The 16,454-nt window shown below is 42.5% G+C and overlaps 1 non-coding gene across 1 annotated transcript; it reads right to left on the reverse strand.

Moving 5' to 3' along the window:
- Positions 1-751: 751 nt before the first annotated feature.
- LOC130991053 (small nucleolar RNA R71) lies at positions 752-857 on the reverse strand. The gene has a single exon (XR_009091017.1). It is a non-coding gene; the product is annotated as a small nucleolar RNA R71 (small nucleolar RNA).
- Between the last annotated feature and the right edge of the window lie 15,597 nt (positions 858-16,454).

Here is a 16,454-nt window from a genome sequence, read left to right on the forward strand (position 1 = left end):
CGCCGAAGTCTTAAAGGCAAATTGGTGTCTCCTTTGCATAGTACGAGCAAAGGGATTTTCAGGAAGAATAGCTGCAAGGGAGTGATCGGGGACGACAGAGCAGACGTTTCTAACTCCAGCTTTGACGGAGAAACACGTGATAGAACTGAAGATTTCTTCTCTGACTCTGATTCTGAACTACCAGAGCAGAGCGCAGGAGAGGAGGAACTAGATTCGCCAGCCTGCTCTGACATTGAGCCTTCAGAACAGCTAACGAAGGAGGACACCAGTTCTACCGATTCAGAGCAGACCACAGCCACGGCAGAACACACTAAGGAGGAAGAGGCCAGCTCCGCCAATTCTTGCATTAAGCAGAATTTAAACGAGGAAAAGAAGGAGATGGCCCAGCACATGGAATACATGGGAGACTTCACCAGGCCGGTGATTGGAGATACCAATACGTCGGCAATTGTGCTTCCCTCTGCTGTGAGAAACTACAATCTCAAACCCAATGACTTGAGCCTATTGCCAGTGTTTCATGGGATGCCAAGCGAGGATGCGCTACAATTCATTCGGGATTTTTGCACACAAGTGAAAACCATTCCTCTGCTTACTCTCACAGAGGACCAACTCAAGCTCAAGTGCTTCCCCTATGCACTTAAGGACCGGGCGAGGACATGGATGCTATCTCTGCCGCTAAACTCTATCACTACATGGGGAGATGCTTGTGAAAAGTTCATGCTGAAATACTACCCAAGTCACAAGACACAGGAGCTGAGAACGAAAATAATGGAGTTCACCCAAGGAGCGGACGAGCCTTTGCATGAAGCTTGGGAGAGATATGAAGAACTCATCCGCCAATGCCCTCAACATCAGTTCACTAATGTCATGTTGATGCAGTTCTTCTACGATGGGTTAGTGCAAACTGCCCAATTTATGGTGGATAGCACGGCAGGAGGAAACATAGCTCGGAAGACAGCTGCAGACCTGAAAGAAATTTTCAAGACCTTGGCCGAAAGCTCCCAACAAAAGTCCGTCCGTGGAAGAAGAGTTGAAGCCAGCGCGGTGACAAATCAATTTGAGATGCAGCAGCAGTTAGCCTCGATCATGCGGGAAGTACAACAGTTGAAGATGGAAAAAATGGAAAATCCTCCAGTTCAGAGCTCAGCACCGCCGATGCCAACTCAGCCAAATCCTGCTCTGCCAATGCCAGCCCCGCCGAATCCAGTCCTACAGTACGTTGAACCTTGTGGTATTTGTGGAGATTTCAGCCATGGAGCCAATGAGTGTCATCGAATGGGAGAATTTACTCCGGAAGGACAAGCTGAAGTCTATGCGGCACAAGGATTCCAAAGTTACAATCAAGTGCAGAGTAGACCATATAGCCAGAGCATGAATCAAGGTCCACAGAATATCGTTGGAGGATGGAGGAGTCAGCCGAATGGAGGATGGGGAAATCAAAATTTTGGGGGGAATCAATTCCGTCGACCACCCCAGATGGGCTATCAACAACAACAGTATTTCCCACCACCGCATGGGTCTTCTCAACCATACAGACCACAATACCAACAGCAGCAAGCCATTCCGCAACAGAATACGCCGCCGATTCCACCACAAAAATCCACGCTCGAAGAAACACTGCAAGCCTTTATGGAGATGAGCAAACAAAGTATGGAGTCCCAAGCTTCTACGATCAAAAGCCTCGAAACTACGGTTGGACAACTTTTCGGTGCATTGAATCAAATCCAACAACAACAGCAACCCGGGAAGTTTCATGGTCAACCTGCTCAGACGCATCAAGCTCTTGCTGTAACTGTTCTTCGCAATGGTAAGATGGTGGACAACAAAGTGGAGGTTCCTAATTTGACCAGAGCAGAACAGCCAAGCTCTACCTTTACTTCACCAGAGCAGCCAAGCCAGGCCAGCGGAACCAAGCCAGGCCAGCGAAGTCAATCTCCAGAGCAGAGGAATCACTTCGCCAGCGGAATCACTTCGCCAGAGATGCCGAGTTCCACTCTGACCAGCCCAACTGATGGAGAGAAGGTAGACCAGCAACAGGAAGGAGAGAAGGCGACGGAGGTCAAGCTCCACAAAGCTACTACACCTTATCGACCACCGGTTCCTTTTCCAAACAGACTGAGAAATGAGAAGCAGGACCGGCAGTTTGAAGAATTCTACAATATGTTGGCCAAGGTAAATGTGAATTTGCCTCTACTTGATGTGATCCGAAATGTGCCTGCATATGTGAAATTCTTCAGGGAATTGGCATCCAACAAAAGAAGGTTCGGTGACAATGAGAAGGTGTTGGTCTCCGAAGTTGCAGACGCAATCATGCAGCAATCTTTGCCACCCAAGCAACGTGATCCAGGTAGTTTTATGATTAATATTGCTTTGGGAAATGGTAAGGAAGCCACGGGTATGTTGGATCTGGGGGCTGGGATTAACTTGATGCCTTACTTTATTTTTCAACAATTAGAGTTAGGTAATTTAAAATCTACTCGCATGTGCCTCCAACTTGCTGATAGGTCCGTCAGGTATCCCCGTGGTATAGTAGAAGATATCCTAGTTAGAGTCGGGGGTCTGATAGTGCCTGTTGATTTTGTCGTACTGGAGATTGGGGATGTGCACGAGAATGGTAGAGATCATACTTTGCTATTACGAAGGCCCTTTATGGCGACCACTAACACATTGATTGATGTAAAAAATGGAACTATTAAAATGTCAGTGTTGGGGGAGTCGGTGTCTTTCTCAGTGCATGAAAATCGGGCTATGCCTTCAGCCCTGGCAGCGCTGACCTGCCCAGCAATCCTGCACTGCCCAAACCTGCATTGCCCAGCTTAGAGGAGGAACAGGTGGGGGCAAAGAAACCAGCACTCGAATTGAAGGAACTCCCAACCAATCTCAAGTATGTCTTTTTAGAAGACGGAAATGAGAAGCCAGTCATCATCTCGTCTACTCTGACTCTAGAGCAAGAAGAGGCACTGCTCGAGGTGTTGAAGAGAAACAAAGCAGCGCTGGGATGGAGCATAGGTGACATACGTGGCATTAGTCCAGCCACATGCATGCACAGGATCAACCTAGAAGAAGGAGCTACACCCAAGCGAGATGCCCAGCGACGCTTGAACCCTATGCTGATGGAGGTTGTGCGCAAGGAAATCCTTAAGCTTCTTGTCGAAGGGATTATCTATTCAGTTGCCGATAGTGAGTGGGTGAGCCCGGTGCATGTCGTGCCAAAGAAAGGAGGAATGACGGTTGTGCGCAATGACAAGATGGAGTTGGTACCGACGCGCCCTACCACGGGATGGCGGATGTGCGTCGACTACAGGAAACTCAATGCCGTCACCAAAAAGGATCACTTTCCTCTTCCTTTTGTTGATCAAATGTTAGACCGTTTAGCAGGACATGATTATTATTGTTTTCTAGATGGTTTGTCAGGATACTACCAAATCGCAATCGCACCGGAAGATCAAGTCAAGAATGCCTTCACCACGCCTTTTAGGACATTTGCATGGAAGAGGATGCCGTTCGGATTGTGCAATGCGCCCGGGACATTTCAACGATGCATGATGTCCATATTCTCTGATATGATTGGTAAATGCGTGGAGGTTTTTATGGATGATTTTTCAGTTTTTGGGCAGTCTTTTCATGATTGTTTGACTAAGATTGATGTAGTGTTGAAAAGGTGTATTGAAAGTGGCCTAACTTTGAGTTGGGAAAAGAGTCATTTCATGGTTACTCGTGGGATTGTCTTGGGTCATGTGGTGTCTAAGCATGGACTAGAGGTCGACAGAGCTAAGGTGGAGGTAATCCAAAAGTTGCCACCCCCTATTGATGTCAAAGGGATTAGGAGTTTCTTAGGTCACGCCGGTTTTTATCGACGTTTCATTAAAGATTTCTCTAAAATTAGCCAACCTCTATGCAAACACTAGCTCAGGACGTTCCTTTTAAATTTGATGACTCTTGCATGCATGCCTTTGAAACATTAAAACTTAAGTTGAGCTCTGCCCCGGTTGTGATTGCACCTGATTGGTCATTACCCTTTGAGATCATGTGTGATGCGTCTAACTCTGCTGTAGGAGCGGTGCTAGGTCAGCGTGTGGATAGGATGTTACGTGTGATTTACTATGCTAGTTTAACTTTGAATAGCGCTCAAGTAAATTACACCACTACTGAAAAAGAGATGCTTGCTGTGGTCTTTGCCTTGGATAAATTTCGAGCATACATCATTGGATCTAAGGTCATTGTCCATAGTGACCATGCTGCACTTCGATACTTGATGACTAAACCTCAGGCTAAAGCTCGTCTCATCCGTTGGGTCTTACTGTTTCAATTAGAAATCAGGGATAGGAAAGGGAGCGAGAATCACGTAGCTGACCACCTTTCCCGATTGGATAAAAATCTGATAGAATCGAGTTTCAATTGCATCCCTGAATCTTTTCCTTTTGAGCATACATATGCATTAACCCTTGATAAGAGCAGCACTGCTGAGATCCACTCTACCCAAGCCAGAGCAGAGGAGTCGAATGCCAGAGCAGAGAACTACCCGAGCAGAGCAGAGGAGTCAAATGCCAGAGCAGAGGAGCCGAATGCCAGAGCAGAGGAGCCGAATGCCAGAGCAGAGAACTACCCGAGCAGAGCAGAGGAGTCAAATGCCAGAGCAGAGGAGCCGAATGACAGAGCAGAGGAGCCGAATGCCAGAGCAGAGGAGTCGAATACCAGAGCAGAGGAGTCGGTACCAGAGCAGAGGAGCCGACATCTCCAGCGCAGAATCGAAGCCAGCTCTGCTCTGACCAGCTCTGCCGAGATCACCTCTACCAGCCTTGCCAAACTCAGCGCTGTTCAGAGCAGCCCTGCGAGTGCCGAGCCCTGGTATGCAGATATTGTCAATTACTTAGTTTGTGGTATTTGATAAACATGCATTTTTACCTCTTGGTGTGTCATTTTTGATGCTTAGTTGTGAGGATTTTGTGTGTTTGATGGTCTATTTGAGCTTATATTCGTTTATGGTCAAGAACTTGTTACTTGCTTGTATTTGAACGAATTTTCAGAAATAATGAAGCATAATTTAGAAGAATTGGCTGAAATACAAGTTGTAGTTCGTCTCAAGAGGAGTTCGTGAGCGCAAACGGATCATAAATCAGAGTTCGGACGAGGGAGAACGAGCCAAAACAAAATTGCTGCGCAAAGCTGTCAGGAGTTCTGTTTCGTCACGCGGGCCAGCCATGCGGCCGCGCGACGTGGCCGCGCGAGTCGCCGTATTTTCGCACAAAATTCGTTTTTTTAGCGATTTTGGGTATTTTTGAGAGCTACAAGACCTAGGGCATATAAATACTCCCCAAGAACTTATTCTCTGCAACCTTTTATCAGCTTGTATCATATTTTGACTTTTCCTGAGAGCTGTGAGACACGGAGCAAGAGCAAGACTGAAGAATCTCGACTTCTCTACGGTTTTTCATTGTTTAATGTTCATTAGTTTTATTGAGATTGTGATTGTTAGTCATATGTCTATGTGTGGCTAAATCCCTTTTTCCCAGGGTTTAGGGAGTAAACATGAGTCAAATTTCTGACTGTTGATTTAATTAATTGAGATTTATATTCCTTTCTTTGTTCTTGTTTTAATTGTTTGCTTTATTGATTGACCACCAATTTAGCATAATCATAGGTTTGAATTTGAGATCGGGAGATGATAATTAATACCTGAACTAAGAACATAGAACACATTTATTTTAATTCTAAAGGGAATTAATAATTGTGAAGGCTTTAATCCTAGGAACTTTTAGGAGTTACATGTTAGAAGTGTGATCCAGGGATGGTAACCTTGCATGTAATCAGCGATTTGTATGCCACGGGAGTGGGTATGAATTAACTTTGAGATTGCCTTAGGAATTATCTCATTAATTGAATCAAACGTGTTAGTTAGGAGAATCTGTTGAAACCTTTGCCTTGGGAAACTCTCTTTCTTCTGTTACTTCGCATTTTCACAGCTTGATTTCTTTTTAATGTTTCTTTATTTTAATTTAAATTTGTTTTCCAAAATCAAACCTTTAAAATTCGTTTTTCCAGATAGAGTAAAGTAATTAAGAATAGGCATTGACAACCATTAGTCCCTGTGGATTCGACCTTGTTTGCCACTATATACAATTGCACCCGTACACTTGCGGCGTGTAAAGAAAATTGCGAACAAGTTTTTTGGCGCCGTTGCCGGGGATTGATTTTTATCAGTACTATCTGTTGATTATTTGATACTAATCTGGATTTTTTTTTGTTTTTTTTTTCTCTATTTTTCTTTTGGTTCTTATTTTTTTGGTTCTGGAGTTTTACCAGGTAGTGCATGAGCAGCTATGGAGATTTTTAATAGCATGGGCACTACATGCTATCAATGGCCAGCGAGAGGGTATATTTGGAGAATGTTGCTGCCACCACAAATTCTGATTCAGTTACTTTGTTAGCCACTCAAATCGCTGAATTGTCTTCCAAGATAAATGCTTTGAGTATTGCTAAGATGGAGTCAGCTGTGAAAAATCCGATGATGATGGAAGAGGCAAATTTTGTCAGCAATTGGAATTTCATGAATTTTCAGCAGGGTGGATTTCAAAGAGGACAGCAGGGAAACAATCAGAGTTGGCAGCAGCTCTATCATGGAGGGTGCCCGAATAACGCGCTTCAGGCTCCACCAGGCTTCTCTGTTACCAATAGAGTCATCAATGAAGAGAAGAAGCCTAATTTGGAAGAGCTGCTGATGAAATTTATCTCCAAGTCGGATGAGAGGATGGAGAAGCTTGAGTCTACCACTGCTGCTTTAGGGACCCGGATGAAGGTGTTTGAGACTCAGATGACTCAAGTGACCACTGCTATTAGCAATCTATATCAGTCGGGCCAATTCTCAAGCAATACTGTGGTGATTCCAAAAGAGCAGTGTATGACCGATGAGCTCGAATGTGATACTTCATATGAAGAGCCTCAAGCGATAGAAGAAGAGCAAGATGTTCGAAAAGTTGAGATGAGCTTGGAGGATGAAAATTTTAAAAGTGTTGAAGAGCGCAATGTCCTAAATGTAGTCAACACTTGCATCGACCAAGGGAAATCATTGAAGGCTTGTCTCTTTAGCTTTTATCTAACTCCATCTTTTGATTTTAATTTTGATTCATCTGATGAACACTTTTTGGGGAGTGGTAGTACTTTTGATTGTTCACAGGATGGCCATAGTTTTCAAGAAATTTTGAAGGTTGGAAAACCACCTTATCATTGGTTCGCAACAGATGATGTACTCAAATTTGATGAAAAGTGGCCACCACCTATTCCTGTTGGATCGTCGAGCTAACGACGTTAAAAATAGCGCTTGTTGGGAGGCAACCCAATCTTGGTTAGTTCGTTTCTTTTTGTTTGCTTGTTTGTTTTCGTGCCCCACAAATCCTTTTCAAACTTATTCTCCTTGGTGGTGAATAAGTTTGGGGGGATGTGTCTTTGTGGGTGCACTGTTTGTTTTAGTTGTTTGTTCTGTCGTTGAGTTTATTTTAGTCTTGCTTTGGTAGTTTCTCTGTGATGTTACCTTGATGATGATGTGAGTAGTGTAGAGATTGGTTGGATAACTGGTTCATGATGATTTCTGTTTAAAACTTGTGAAATTTCATGCGTTTGTGTTGATATTGTTGAGATTGAGCATGAGTGATGAATGATAAGCATGGTCTCTATGTGTTTGCAATCAATGAAATAAGCTGTGAGGATTTGAGCTTTGACTGTCATTATTTTACAGTCTTATTTCTTATTCTTGAGTGATTGTTCGAGCATGCATGTTTCTCACTAGAACTTGTCTTGGTTTCTCCTTCGAGGTCACATAGTGTGCTTAATAACTTTGAGATGATAGAAGGCCATCTTTGCTAGCCTATATATCCCATACTTGTCCTTTTACTATATATGATCCTAGTTCGCCCCCTTTGAGCCTTATTTTCTATTTTATTTGGTTTAGCTGTGGGTGGGAGCTTGGAGATTGTTGTTATGGGGTAGTTGGTTTGTGGAGATGCGTGATAATGGTTTATGAACTTTGATCTTGATTGAAAATAATCCTAGTACCCTACAAGTCGTTGAAAAAAAAAGAAAAGTGAGAAAAGTGGAAAAAATGGGTACATAGGATACATTAGAAAGACATAATACCATGAGAAATAATTGTTGTGTTGTGGTGGAGTATATTTTGAAAATTTTGGTTTTGTGGAAGGTGGAGGATAGAATTGAGTAAGAATGTTATAAGGTTGGTGATGATGTTACTTTGATTCGCATCTTTTAGTCACTTAGCCAAATATATCCTACCTTACCAAAGAGCCTACATTACAACCCTCAATAAAGACCTTTTTGATCTTGGTTATAGGAGCACACATTTAGTGGTGGAGAGGTGAGACGATTGACAAGCTTATGGATGAGTACTTGTTTAGTTTGAACTGAGCGTATACACGTCCTTTTTGAATTGATACACTTGAGAGTTGAGAGTTCATATATTCTTTATCTTTTTGGTGAGGATTGCAATTCATTGAGATCATAATTTGAAGTTTGTCATGAGTGTGATATCTTGATAATAGGAGATACAAATGCATGTTGATAATTTTGTTGACAAATCTGAAGCCACAATGTTATCTACTTTTCTCTACGCTCTTGTTGATTCATTCTTGGTTCATCTTTGTTTTGTCCGAGGACGGACAATAGTTCAAGTTTGGGGGGTTGATAAACATGCATTTTTACCTCTTGGTGTGTCATTTTTGATGCTTAGTTGTGAGGATTTTGTGTGTTTGATGGTCTATTTGAGCTTATATTCGTTTATGGTCAAGAACTTGTTACTTGCTTGTATTTGAACGAATTTTCAGAAATAATGAAGCAGAATTTGGAAGAATTGGCTGAAATACAAGTTGTATTTCGTCTCAAGAGGAGTTCGTGAGCGCAAGCGGATCATAAATCGGAGTTCGGACGAGGGAGAACGAGCCAAAACAAAATCGCTGCGCAAAGCTGTCAGGAGTTCTGTTTCGTCACGCGGGCCAGCCATGCGGCCGCGCGACGTGGCCGCGCGAGTCGCCGTATTTTCGCACAAAATTCGTTTTTTTTAGCGATTTTGGGTATTTTTGAGAGCTACAAGACCTAGGGCATATAAATACTCCCCAAGAACTTATTCTCTGCAACCTTTTATCAGCTTGTATCATATTTTGACTTTTCCTGAGAGCTGTGAGACACGGAGCAAGAGCAAGACTGAAGAATCTCGACTTCTCTACGGTTTTTCATTGTTTAATGTTCATTAGTTTTATTGAGATTGTGATTGTTAGTCATATGTCTATGTGTGGCTAAATCCCTTTTTCCCAGGGTTTAGGGAGTAAACATGAGTCAAATTTCTGACTGTTGATTTAATTAATTGAGATTTATATTCCTTTCTTTGTTCTTGTTTTAATTGTTTGCTTTATTGATTGGCCACCAATTTAGCATAATCATAGGTTTGAATTTGAGATCGGGAGATGATAATTAATACCTGAACTAAGAACATAGAACACATTTATTTTAATTATAAAGGGAATTAATAATTGTGAAGGCTTTAATCCTAGGAACTTTTAGGAGTTACATGTTAGAAGTGTGATCCAGGGATGGTAACCTTGCATGTAATCAACGATTTGTATGCCACGGGAGTGGGTATGAATTAACTTTGAGATTGCCTTAGGAATTATCTCATTAATTGAATCAAACGTGTTAGTTAGGAGAATCTGTTGAAACCTTTGCCTTGGGAAACTCTCTTTCTTCTGTTACTTCGCATTTTCACAGCTTGATTTCTTTTTAATGTTTCTTTATTTTAATTTAAATTTGTCTTCCAAAATCAAACCTTTAAAATTCGTTTTTCCAGATAGAGTAAAGTAATTAAGAATAGGCATTGATAACCATTAGTCCCTGTGGATTCGACCTTGTTTGCCACTATATACGATTGCACCCGTACACTTGCGGCGTGTAAAGAAAATAGCGAACAGTATTCTACGGCCTGAGCTGACATCGCAGGAAAGAAAGAGATTTTTAGCTCAATGCAGACACTATTATTGGGAGATTCCTCACCTTTTCGAGCTTGGAAAGGATGATGTCATTCGACGGTGTGTGCCGGCAGAGGAGCAACAACAAGTGTTGAAAATGTGCCATGAGGATCATTGTGGTGGACACTTTGGGAGGCAGAAAACAGCACATACAATTCTTCAATCAGGTTTGTTTTGGCCTTCCATTTTCAAAGATGCACACACCTTCACTCTTGCTTGCGATCGGTGTCAGAGAGTAGGAAATATTGGCCGCAGAAATGAGATGCCCCTCCAAAGCATTTTAATTGTCGAGATCTTCGATGTGTGGGGCATTGATTTCATGGGACCATTTCCTACTTCGCATGGATTTCAATATATTTTACTTGCTGTAGATTACGTGTCCAAATGGGTTGAGGCTATCCCCACGCGGACATGTGATGCTAATGTGGTGCTTAAGTTTGTGCAAGAGAACATTCTTTCTAGATTCGGATTTCCTAGAGCTATCATTAGCGATGGAGGCAAGCACTTCTGTAATAAGTTATTTGCAAAGCTCATGAAGAAGAATGGGATCACGCACAAGGTTGCAACACCATACCATCCACAGACCTTTGGACAAGCTGAGACGAGCAATCGGCAGATCAAAGGAATTTTGGAGAAAACGGTGCAGCCCTCGCGCAAGGACTGGTCCGCAAAGTTGAATGACGCTCTCTGGGCATACCGAACTGCCTTCAAGGGTGTGCTTGGGATGAGTCCATACCGTCTAGTATATGGCAAGACTTGTCATCTGCCGGTGGAGATAGAGCACAAAGCTTATTGGGCGATCAAAGCTGCCAACTATGACCTGGACTCTGCTGTGAAGCAGCGCACGCTGCAAATGGAGGAGTTAGATGAGCTACGCAATGAGGCGTATGAGAATGCAAGAATTTACAAGGACAAAGTGAAGCGACTCCATGACCACCGTATATGCCATAAGAAGCTTTGCCCTGGGATGAAGGTACTTTGTTCAATTCTCGACTGAAGTTATTCCCGGGTAAGCTAAAATCTAGGTGGAGCGGTCCGTTTTTACTTAAGGAGGTGTTTGAGCATGGTGCTGTTGAGTTACTCAATGAAAACACGAAGGAGAGTTTCCGAGTGAATGGCCATCGAGTGAAACCATACTACGAGCACCAGAGTCAGACTATGGAAGTGGAGTCTCAAGCTCTGCACAACCCTTGCTGAAATTCAGATCTGAAGTCGGGCTGGAGACTTTAACTCTAGCGCTTGGTGGGAGGCAACCCACTGTTGGTTTGTTTTTACTTTCTATTTTTCTTTGTTTTTAGTTGTGTGTTTCGTGTCTTTCCTAAGTTTTGGATGCTTTGCGGATACTATGATGCTTGGTGAGCATATCTTATTTTCAGCGCTGCACTTCTCTGCGCTGTACTTTTCCGCGTTGCACTTCTCAGCGCTGCTCTGCCAGCGCTGACCTGATTCAGCATGGCCACTCTTCACTCTGCCACAAATCGCAATTTCCCCTCTTCACCATCTCGCACGATGCTTCAGTTTCTCAATGCCGAAAATCAGGGACGTATTCTCCACTCTATTCTTATTTCTTTTCTGCCCTGAGGACATGGCATGCTTTAAGTGTGGGGGGTGTTTTATTGTGCTTATATTTTCAATTGGGCGAGATTAGTCTTTCTATGCTTAGTTTTTGGTCTCGAATCTTGCTAATTTTTATGAATTTGTGGAAGAGTAGATGGTTTTCGATGCGAATTTCGGGTTTGTGAATGAATGGTGGTTATTCTTGTTTTACGCTTGATATATGTTTCTTGATTGTGCAAAGAATTAAGAGTTTTGTTACAACACGATTGCAAGTTAGTAAAACGTGATTTGTCCGGTAGATGCTAGAATGAGTGTTGTCATTGTGATTGCCTACGATCGTATCTTATCTGTGAAATGTGAAAAATGTTGGACGAATTGCCAACTTTAAAATTGCCAGCTCTGAAACATCTGGCCTGTTCTGAAATGTGATAGCTCTGAGTCTCTGCTCCTCTAGTCTAACTATGAGCATGGGAAACCACGTGAAAAGACTTTGGAGTACATCCAAATGGTTCTTATTTTATGAATTATGGCTCAACTGTCGAAAATCTCGAGCACACAAAGTGTGAAAAATGGTGATATTGATTATAAAGGCGATCACATTAGGGAATTCACTTCTAGCGGAGAATTGGGTCTGATCGAATTACTTACATTACTCTTTTGTTGCTTCTTAAACCTTGAGTTACTTGCATGATCGAGAGATATGTGTTGATTGTAAAATTTTAAATTGACTTTGAGAATGTTTGGATGGAAATTAGCATTGTTGAAATCAATCTCTTCCTAGGATTCATATGGATTTTGCTTGAGGACAAGCAAAAGGCTAAGTGTGGGGGGGTTGATTTATGCCTAATTGTTCTAATTTTGGGGGTTTACATGTGCATATTCTAAGTTAAATCTTCTGGAAATTGGTGCGTTTGATGGTCTGTTTTATGCTTTTCAGGAGATTTAGGTCTTCAAGATGAATAGTGCAAATTGTGGAGAGTTTTGGGCTAAGAATAGTGTTTTTGTGTATACTCGGGCATGTCAGAGAAGCGAAGCCCCGCTTGCCAGAGCAGCGAAATGGGAAGCCAGAGAAGTCACTAGTCAGAGAAATCAAAAGTCAGAGGAATCGAGAAGCCAGAGCAGAGGAATCACCTATTCCTCTGCCGAGAAGCGCCAGCATCAGAGAAGTAAAGTCCAGCGCTCAATAGTCAGAGAAGCCAGAGAAATCGCCGTTCCTCTGGCGATAGCAGAGAATTCACCGTTCCTCTGGCGAATGCCAGAGAGAAAGCGATTCCACTGGAGACCCGTTCCTCTGGCGAGAGCCCCGAATTCGGCCGGAGTAGGAGTGTTCCCAGAGCGCGCATTGCAGCTGGAAGTTGCCTTATTTTGCACAATTCTATTGCCTTTAGAATTCTTCTTTGCATGGCAACTTCCATGGTGATCCATAGGGAATTGAAGTCTATAAATAGGGCCATACTTTTCATTGTAATAATCAATCTTTTGCCCTAGTTTTAGACGCCATCTTAGAGATCTGTTGGCATCCAAAGCTTAGGAATTTACTTGCTTTCATAGTTTTTCATAGTTTCGAGTTTTTATTGTTCTAAGTTAGATTTCATTTTCGTTTTTAGTTTAGTTTCTTGGATTGTGATTGCGTGACACAATTACACGTTCAAGACAATTACGGTATTTCGTATTTAAATTCAATTTACTTTCGTTTAATCATGTTTACGTTTTTCATTCATGTTTATGCTTTCTTTTTAATTATGCACTTTAGTTTATACCTAGATTAGAAGTCTTTACTTTTACAAGTATTTACTTTCATAAGTAGGTTTAATTTAAGTTCTTTAAAATCTTGTCTAGGGTTTAATAGTTCAATTCGCCTAGCTTAGTTTTACAATTCGATTTTTAATTAAGTTTTTAATTCCAAGTTTTAGTTTAATAATCAAAATCTTTACTGCTTTCTTTTATTGCTTTTTCCTACGATACTACTAGAAGCCCTTTAAGACTTTCCTTGTGAGATCGACTTGGGTTAGCTTATCACTACTAGGATGTCCTTGTTCTATTGCAAGTCAATCTAGAGGTGTTTAGGTTGAGTCACCTGACATTCTGGAATCCATATTAAGACCAGCTCAAACTTCTGTCTACGATTCACCTATTGACTCTGATAAGGAAGAGCATGTGGATGAGGATATTGTTGTGGACGATAGAGCTCTTAGTAATGATAGGCAAGGCAATGTGGGTAAGGAGTCCATTGCTTTGGAAAATGCCTTAAAGGCTCAACGCTTAGAGCAGTTTCTTGCCATTGCCAAGGCCCCTATACAGGCAGAGGCTCCGCCAGCGAAAAAATGTGGAAGACCTACTAAACAGGAACAAGCGATTAAGGCCGCGACATATATCACTAAGAAGGCCCAGGACAGCATCAAGAGCCGTTTAAGACATTCCACAGATACTGGGCAAAAACCTCATAACTTCGTTATTGATGATAGCTCTAAGGAATGCATTGTTTCCATGGATAATGTGGCTAAAGAAAGCTGGGCAGCTGAAGTGGAAAGAAACGAGGCTTCTTCCGCTCTTATGAATCAATCTTCGTGAATTTTCTTGCCTGGAACATCCGCGGGATGACGGATGAATCCAAGCGTCTGCTTAAGGAGCACTCTAGCTCTTTTTCTCCCATAATTCTGGGGCTTATCGAACCCAAAAAGGCCTTTCATAAAATCCGCCATTCTTTCTGGACTTCTCTCAGTTTAATCCATGTGCATCAAAGCTGTCGTGCTCCTCGTTGCTCTAACATTTGGGTTTTGTCTCACCCCTCTGTCGTCTCGACTACGATTTTTTCCTCGGATCAAGTGGTTGTGGTGGATTGCTTTTGGCAGTCGATAGATTTTCGTGTGGCTATTGTCCATGGTGCGAATGATCAGATTTCTCGCCGTGCTCTTTGGCGAGAACTTCTCCGTTTTGTTTCGGGGAACATGGTGTTTATTGGAGATTTCAATGCGATAAAGGGGGCTTATGAGAGAATTAGCCATATTCTCCCTCATCGTGGTTCTTGCTCGGATTTCTGCTCTTTTATTGATGATACCCAGTTCATTGAATCTCCAACTGATGGCTTACGTTTTACTTGGTCGGGTCGCCGTTTCTTGCCCCATCATGTCGAATCGGTGTTGGATAGAGCGATTTTTTCTCAAAGTTTTGCTGATTTGTGGGACTCGATTGTCACTTCCGCTCTACCCCGCCTCACTTCTGACCACTCTCATTTGGTTATGCAGTGTCGTCGGGCTGCGCCTCCTAGTAAGCGGCAGTTTCGTTTCCTTAATATGTGGGTGCAGCACCCCTTCTTAGGCGAGATGGTCGAGAACTCTTGGTTGAGATCTGTTGATGTCCTATGTCCTATTGCCCGTGTTATGTTAAAACTTAAAAGATTGCGAGCTGATATTAAGGTCTAGAATAAGGAGGTGTTTGGAAATGTAGACATTGCTTCGAATCAATGGCAACATCAGTTGTTAGCCACTCAGAAGCAGATTGCTGATTCAGGTTATACGGATGATTTATTTAATGAAGAAGTGCGTCTCCAAGTTGAGCTCAATGTGGCCCTCTCCAGGAAAAGTAATCTCTTGCAACAAAAAAGTCGGGCGACTTGGCTTTCGGATAGGGATAGAAACACCGCTTTCTTTCACAGACTCACCAAGTTTAAAAAGCGCAATAATACCTTCACGAGACTGAATATTAATGGTGCTGATGTGTATGATCCTGGGATTATTGAGCAGCACATTGTTAGCCATTTCTCTGAGCTTTTCACTGATGATGGGAACGCGCTAGCTGAACAATTAGAGATTGATGCTCTTATCCAACCAAGAATTTCCGAGGACCAGAATAATATGCTTATCCGAGCTCCTGATGAGGGGGAGATTACAGCTGCTGTCTTTAGTATGGATGTTCATAGTGTGCCAGGTCCGGACGGCTTATCTGGCATGTTTTTCCATAGTTGTTGGTCGACTATTAAGGCTGATATCATTACTGCGGTCCAGAGATTCTTTAGCCACTCTTACCTGCCCAGTGGGTGCAATGCGAGTACTATAATTCTCATCCTGAAGAAGGAGGTGGTTTCCACTGTGGTGGATCTTCGCCCCATAGTCCTTTCCAATTTTTTCTTTAAGATTATTTCCAAGGTTATGGCTTCGCGGCTTAGTACTGTGGCTAATTCTCATGTCGCGCCCAATCAATTTGGCTTTATCAGCGGTCGGAATATTCATGACTGCATTATGCTTAGCTCAGAGGGTTTCAATTGTATGCAGCGCACTAATCGTGGCATCAACATGGCGTGTAAGATTGACATCAGAAAAGCCTTTGATACTTTGCGTTGGGGCTTCATTTTTCAGGTGCTTAGAGCGAATGGCTATCATGAAAACTTTATCCGTTAGATTTCTATTATTTTCAGCTCTGCTAGACTTTCCATTCTTTATAATGGTCGTCTTACTGGCTACTTCGCTTGCTCCCATGAGGTTTGGCAAGGAGACCCTTTGTCTCCCATCTTATTTGGGATTGCGAAGACGTGTTGAGCCGTTTAATTAGCAGTTGTGTGGATTCCCGCAGTTTAACTCCAATGAGCTTCTGTCGCTCTTCGAACTTCCCCACTCATCTGCTTTATGCTGACGATATTCTTCTCTTTTGTCGTGCTACGATTCGTAATGCTAAAAAAATTAAAGATATTTTTCAGTATTATGGGTTTATTTCTGGGCAGCACTGCAGTCCAGAGAAGTCCAATCTCTTTTTCTCTAGTTGTGTCACTACTGATAGAAGAAGGGCTATTCATCGGGCTCTTGGTTTTTCGGTGGGAAGTCTTCCAATGACTTATCTGGGGGTTCCTATCTTTGTTGGTCGCCCTCGTGCCTCCTA

The sequence above is a fragment of the Salvia miltiorrhiza genome, chromosome 6, assembly GCF_028751815.1.
Source record: "Salvia miltiorrhiza cultivar Shanhuang (shh) chromosome 6, IMPLAD_Smil_shh, whole genome shotgun sequence".
Lineage (NCBI taxonomy): Eukaryota > Viridiplantae > Streptophyta > Magnoliopsida > Lamiales > Lamiaceae > Salvia > Salvia miltiorrhiza.